Consider the following 6,917-nt stretch of genomic DNA (forward strand, 5'->3'; position numbering starts at 1 on the left):
AGATGAAATTCAAAAACTAAGCGTCCAAACCACTCTTGTATAGCAAGATGATACATGAATGTAGTATGTGCTACATAAATGCATAGATGATACGAAACATGAACCTGAGCCAAAACAATAATGAAATTTGCCTATAATTTTTTAGTAATACGAAATGTTTATATTAAGGAGATAGAGGACATCAATTAAGCTATAGAAAGGTACCATAATAATTTGATTTGAACTCTCTTTCAACTTAAGAATGGGAAAAAAACATTTAAGGATGAAAAATTCTTGTTCGTATCATCAATAAAGAAATCATTACAAATGGTTTAATGTGTCTGTATAAAAGTCACTTACTTCCATAGTCTTATTATAAGAGGTTGTTAGTCCAATTCTTATTAAAGGCAAGTTTGAACGAAATGAAAATACCCAGTTTCTTGTCCTACATCACACTCAAAAGTTCTTAAAAAAAAAAACAAAAGGGTCAAATTGCAAAATAATTCATGGAGATTTCTATCAACAATGATAATTCCATGTGATGACAAATTCATGGAATTCCAAAACAATAAAATAAATCTTAATTGATATTAAACCAAACAATTATCACGTATCCCATTTGCAAGCACTTGCATAATTTTAACTCGTAGTAATAAATATTCCAATAAGTCTTAATTAAGGAAGGAATTTGAAATCATAAGAGTATTCTAGCAGAGCTGAATCTCAAAAGAGAGACAATCTTCTGCAGGCATGCATGCATACACCAACTTTCAGAGAGTTCATTTTCTATCTGTATTGGCATTCGGTATCCACCAACTACGCAAGCATGGTCTCGTTCAAATGGCTCAAGTGTCACCCTTTGTTTAGGCTTCAACTTGTTCTGCCCTCATTCTTTCCATTTCAAGTTCATAAACTTTCTCAGCAGGAAGAGTGGAGTCTATGCAATTTGCCTGGAAAAACGCCGGAACAAAATATAAACCCAACTCTTTTACACTGACCATTTGGAAACAAATATATCAGATTTTCTTTTTGAACTAGTACCCCAATGCCGATTTGCTCCCTAAACTTTTATTTGGACCCCATTAAATTACTAGAAATGCCTATTTCCCCCAACCATCATATTTCCCCACATTGCATCTAATTTTCTATCTATACGTGCATGCCAATAATTTATTAGTTTATTAAAATGTGAAGCTTGCCAATAATTTGTTAGTTTATTAAAATGTGACAATTTTAACAAAATTATTATACGACATTTGGTTAAAGTGACCATGTATTAAAGTTTTGGTCTAAAGTTTAGTGGGAAATTATAGGTAATGGGGTACGTGTTCAAGTGTGAAAACCTGCAGAGTGCCTAAAAATATAAGTTGAAACAATATATTAGCAGTTTTCAGAACAAAAATAAGGGCAACACAAACCTTGATTGAGATCAAACAACAACCTCCTACTTTGAGGAAATAATTTGCATTCAAACCTAAAATCCTTGCCTGCACAGAAAGGGTTTAATAGCAAAGCGGATTTTCGAGGGAAATAAAAAATCAAAATGGACTGAAAAAACAAAGTGATTCATATCCTCGCCGCCATCTCTGTGAGCTTTAACAGATCAGGGGAATAAAATTAAGCATTATATATGGTCATCACTACCAAATTTAAGTTGACATCTCTACCTCTCATTTTGGAAGCATGCATGCACATGCAAGGCTAGAAACACACACACACACACACACACACACACCAAGTAGATCTTGAATGTATCCAGATCTTAAATTTTTCATGAAATTGTTGAAAATCAATGCATAAAATGAGGTAAAAATAATTCAAAACCAAGATTAGCATCAGCAACTCAATGTTGGAATCACCCTTAATTGATTGCTTACATGTTGTCCCTGAGTACATCACATGCTTAATTGGTATATATTAAAACAACACAAACCCTATAATTAATCAACAAGTTAGTCATGTCATATGACGTATGTGACATGCAACATCCACAAATAGATATTGTTGAAAGCATGACCAAAGGTTGAAAGCATGACAAAAATTTAAAATGTGACAATTAGTCAAAAAGTTGTCACACTCTAGATAAAGTAAAAGAAAATAGAAAATTGATACGTTAAACTTAATCAATTTTCAATATGAAAAAAGAGAAACAAATACATGGTTGACTCAAATTAGCATCAGATACTCAGTATTGAATCCCTTTATTTTTGGATAGGGAATTCCTAAGTACATCACATGCTAGATTCAAGAATAATTCAAGCTTTGAAAATCAACGTTTCGTGCCACAATCCACATGTAAACTTTGAAAATGTTTCAAATTATTTGAAAGAGCATTAAACAAATTAACTATTACTACTAAAATATTAGTAGAAACAATTTATCTAGAAAAAATTTTATCTTGTAAAGGCTGTTTCATATCAATTTTTTGTTTTCATGTCTCTAAAAACTAAAAAATAATATTAAAAAAAAAAGTAGCTTTTCATTTTTTGTTTTCAATTGAACATACCAGAAAAAATTTTAATTTTAAAAGAAAAGACAATAAAAGTAAACAAAATGATTTTCAAATGGTCCCTAAATAATTTTGAATGGTCATGATTTAACATGTTTATATATAACAAATGCAACATATATGGCTAATGCAAAACTCTTGTGCGAACTATGGCATATCAAGATTGTTACCATGAGAAAGCATTAAGTATGAAAATTAAAACAGTAATTCTGTATATAAATAAAATCTAACACTGAATTGGTGATTCAGTCTATAGAAAAACCTGATCAGGCTGAGCAACATCTGCAAATATGACATCTACAAGGCTGACGAGCATCCAATATCTGGCTGGGTGTCTTGCGTCTACGATGATTGGTATGACATTAGTTCTCTTCTTTGCCATGTTTACCAAGTCCCTACCACTTCTAGGGGAAACTTCAACCCGCATACACCACTTCTAAGACTATTAAGTATAATAAAATCTGCTACACATCTCTATAATATTGTCCAAGATGAAGGAACTCACAATCCCAATGATAGTCAATGCCCGCCAAGATTGCAGCTCCCAGCTTTGAACGAATGGGGTTCCAAACCCAACCCTATATTCCACCCTGGTTCCATCTACATTCTGAATAATATTACAAAAAAGAAATAGTTCCAAAGTAATTACAATCAATTCTATACACATAAAAAAATAACTGCATACTATCTGCAAAATGTTCTTTTACATAATGCAACATATATAAACTAAAAGGGCTCAGTTAGGCCATCAAACTTAATTAATTAAAATGTTTTGTATTCATCCTTTCATATAAATAAAAAGAAGAGACTTGCATGGAAAGGCACACTGCACAGTTCCACAGATTAAGGGGAGTTCCATACATTATTGACAAGGTAATCAAGAAGAAACTTACATGTATAAAGGCATACTCCACTGTTCACAGAGCGGGGTAACATAGCACCATATCGTATTGTCCATGTAGTGAACATGTATTGACCACATAGTGATTGTTTATAGGTCAGTACTATTTTTTACTCTTTTTTTTGGCTCTATAGTATACATGGTACCACACAGGGAATATGAGAGTACTATACATCAATCCTACTTCGTGCACAACCGAGTTGGGATGTGTGAGAAGGGGCTCATATACATATAATATTTGGAAGAATATTGAATATGCATATATAGTATGAAATTAAAAGATCTGAATCCTCAATTCTGCACATATTTAAAAAAAAAAAAAAAAACCAACTAACCTGAACGGAGATGCGCTTCTCATTGTAAACAGATTCAACAGGGACTATGTTTTTAGTGACGAGAGCATCGCCCTTAACAGACGTGTGTTTGAAAACCCCTTCATGCACACCATATGGGTGATAATTCACCAGGAGCTGGTCCTCTACGGACACCACGAGGACCAGCGGGGCCTCTATGGATACCAGGAGCTTGGCCTCGGTGGACACCACAACACACAAACTCTCAAGTACATTCTTTGAAGATATGACACTCACTCTTTCTAGAGACAAACTCTAGACCACTCACGCTCCTCACAAGACTACTCATACTTCTCACTATCACTTAGTCTTCCTAATTGATACAAATGGTATGGATGCCTTCTCCTTTTATAGGCACGGATAAAACCTTGGATAAGCATGGAAACATCATGCTAGAGATATTTAGAAAATTCCACTAACTTCCTAAGCTAGAATTATCTACACTAATCTTGCATGTTGATGGAAACCTCACCATTCTTCTAAACTCTTCCACCAACTTGAACTTTGCTAGAATTCTCGAGCATGTGTATGGATCTTTCTTTGTCCATGGGCTGGATCCATCTTGGGCCAAGACAAGATTACACTTCAACACAAACACCAATTGGGCTGGTGTTGATCTTCAACACTCCCCCTCAACACCAGCTCATTCTTTCCTCCATGTTGAGTTGATGAAGGAACTTTTCGAACTTGCCGGTACTCAGACCTTTAGTGAACAAGTCTGCAACTTTTTCATCTGTATTAATATGTCTTATCTCAATCTCTTCTTGCAAGACCTTCTCTCTAATGAAATGATAGTGTACCTTCACATGTTTAGTTCTTGCATGAAAGACTGGATTTTCCGCCAAGCGAATTGCCGATTGGTTGTCATAGTACAATGGTACTGCATAATCTACTGTTTGATGTAGATCACTCATCAACTATACTAGCCATGCATTCTCTTGAGCTGCCATTGCTACTGCTATATACTCTGCTTCCGTGGTTGACAAAGACACAGTTGGTTGTCTCTTGCTGCACCACGAAACTACTCCAGAACCAATTCTGAAGACATACCCAATGGTCGATCTCCTGGTATCATGATCTCCTGCAAAATCTGCATCACAATAGCCAACCAACTTACCATCTTCACCTTTGTTGTACAAGAGACCATAGTTTATTGTACTTTTTACATATCTCAATATTCGCCGAACTAGTTCTAGATGAGGCTTCTTTGGATTTTGCATGTACCGACTCATCATACCAACTACATAAGAAATGTAAGGTTGAGTCAGAGTCAAATAGTTCAGACTACCTACCAATTGTCGATACATTGTTGCATCTTCCAAGTCTCTGCCTTCATGTGCACACATCTTGGCATTAGGTTCCACCGGTGTTGAGATTAGCTTGCATTCAAGCATCCCAAACTTCTGCAACAAGTCTTTTGCATACTTTTGTTGACATAGAAATATCCCTTCTTATGTGCGACCAACCTCTAATCCAAGAAAGTGCTTGAGTTGTCCAAATTCTTTCATCTTGAACCGAACTGACAAATTTTCCTTTGTTCGATGAATTTCAACCTCATCATCGCCAGTGATGATTAGGTCATCCACATACACCAGCACAACAGCTAACTTTCCTCCATTAGCCTTAATAAATAAGCTGGAATCTACATACGCCACTGAGTAACCACTTTGTGTTAGAAATTCTGCAATCTTACCGTACCACACCCTTGGTGCTTGTTTCAAACCGTAGAGTGCTTTCCTCAATTTGCTTTCAAAGCCCATTAGTTACATCATGTAGATCTCTCAATCTAACTTTCCATGCAAGAAAGCATTCTTCACATACATCTAGTATAGATTCCAACCTTTGTTAGCTGCAAATGCAAGTAAGACTTGTACGGTCGTAAGCTTTGCTACTGGACTAAATGTTTCATCATAGTTTAGTCCATACTGCTGAGAGAAGCCTCGAGCCACCAATCGAGTGAAATTGTTACTAGCCGAGGATATGCTTCTAAAGGCCACGACCAAATTTGTCCGGAGACTCCGCAGTTACAGTTCCTTAGAAGATCTGAGTCCCTGCTACGTGAGTCGAAGGAATTTCCTTGTTACGGACAACTTGAGGTTTAAGTATGAATTCATAAAAAATTAAGATTAAAAAGGCCTAAAAAATCAAAAGCGGACAAAAATCACACAAACAATTATCGTCCATCACCAAAATTATGATCTCATCAAGTCAAATAATCAGGACAACTGAATCCCTAAATAACTCATAAACTATGTTGGGATGAGGAACATCTAGATCCAAAGGATCAATTGAGTCTAAGTTAGTAAGGAACAAACCATATAAAAATATGTAGTTTTGAGTGTGTAGAACGTACTGCATGAGCAACAAAGACATGTAAAGAAAATTTGCAAATTCCTACTTGAAAGGTGTCATTTGCAAACCCCTCTCACATGTTTTTGTAGTGCTCATAGAAAGGGCATTATCTAATCGTCCGACATAAGGCAAAGCGTGCATTACTAATTATAATGATATTTAAGTCGGTAATGTATTGCTTAGTTAGCTAGGTTACAATGTCGTGAAGTGAATGTTGTAGCAATATTAGAAAATATGAAAATAACACAAGAATTTCAATAATTAACAATCATAAAGAAATTCAAAACATCAATTATATATGGTATTAGTATTAACAACTAGAGAGAAAATAAGAAATACTGACAAACTTGGAGATTGAGGCTTGCATAAATGCAATGTCCTAAAGACAGAATTTCGCCCCTACTCTTGTGTTTGTAGTTCGGTAGACGTCTGTCTCCCAGGATTCAACAATTTATAATCCGAAGTCCAAACACTTCAATCTTCGGACTCTAGCGAACTTTATATATTTCGTACTCTCAAGACACAACTCGAAGTTTGACAAACAAAGAACAAGAGAAACAAAGTGGGGAAACCCTCTTTCTCAAGAATAAGAATTAACTTTAATTTTTTTATCCTTGATGATAATGGTTTCATGAGTTTATATAGAACCCAAATACTTCTTATTAAAGAGATGTAACTTTTCATTTATAAGTATACATCATTTGACAAGAAAATGCACCTACATAACATAACATTTTCTAAGAAATTAACACTATTTTTCATTCAATTATTAAAATTATATATTACAATTTTTAATACTATAATATATAGTTTACAACAGTGA

General features: G+C 34.8%; 1 pseudogene; it reads right to left on the bottom strand.

The window, feature by feature from the left end:
- Window positions 1–673: 673 nt before the first annotated feature.
- Window positions 674–4,656, bottom strand: LOC137714605 (rRNA 2'-O-methyltransferase fibrillarin 1-like; annotated as a pseudogene).
- Between the last annotated feature and the right edge of the window lie 2,261 nt (window positions 4,657–6,917).

This window comes from Pyrus communis, chromosome 14 (assembly GCF_963583255.1).
Source record: "Pyrus communis chromosome 14, drPyrComm1.1, whole genome shotgun sequence".
NCBI classification, from domain to species: Eukaryota; Viridiplantae; Streptophyta; class Magnoliopsida; order Rosales; family Rosaceae; genus Pyrus; species Pyrus communis.